Genomic DNA, 688 nt, shown 5'->3' on the forward strand with positions numbered 1-688 from the left:
AGGAGACTACTGTGCTTTTAAATAAATCTATGGGAAAGATTCCAGTTAGAGTTACACCTTATGTACTAATATGGGTGCTCTATGTTTCAGACTCAGTAACCATTAAGTAGTGCAATGCCATGCCTTATCAATATAATAGGGATCAGCAAAATACCAATTATTCATAATATTTTCAGTTTTAAAAGCTAGAACTAGTCCTTTCCATTTTTTCTAATTATAAATAGGTTGTGAGCATAAAAAGAAAAAGAAAAATCTTAAAGTGCTTGTGTTCTGAATAGTGACAAAGTTGCAGTTTGTGGTTTCTCAGCACCAGGTGTTGCAGGTGTATACAATATTGCTTCAAAATTAGGTGATAGACTATTAGGTCTCACACTTAGGACAAAGCAGGTAACTCCATACAAATGGATATTTGTAATAATATAATAAGTAATTGCTGAATTTGTAATAATATTATAAGTAATAATGGCATTTGGTAAAAGTTTTCATCCGTCATTGGGTGTCTCACTAGCGTAGCCATCTTGGATTGAAGTAACTGGCAGTTACTCAGGCCAGAACATTCGAAGCAGAATTTTAGGCATTGTCTAAAAGGGTTGGCTATTGTAGGTACTATTTTGGGTATTTTAATTTGGATTTCATTGCCTGAAAAATTCCTTTTTTTTTAATTTTTGGTTTAGGTGTACACAATCGG

The sequence above is a fragment of the Pezoporus flaviventris genome, unplaced genomic scaffold (assembly GCF_033815535.1).
Source record: "Pezoporus flaviventris isolate CSIRO_AGI_PZ_B2104156 unplaced genomic scaffold, CSIRO_AGI_Pfla_v1 ptg000057l, whole genome shotgun sequence".
In the NCBI taxonomy this organism is placed as follows: Eukaryota; Metazoa; Chordata; class Aves; order Psittaciformes; family Psittacidae; genus Pezoporus; species Pezoporus flaviventris.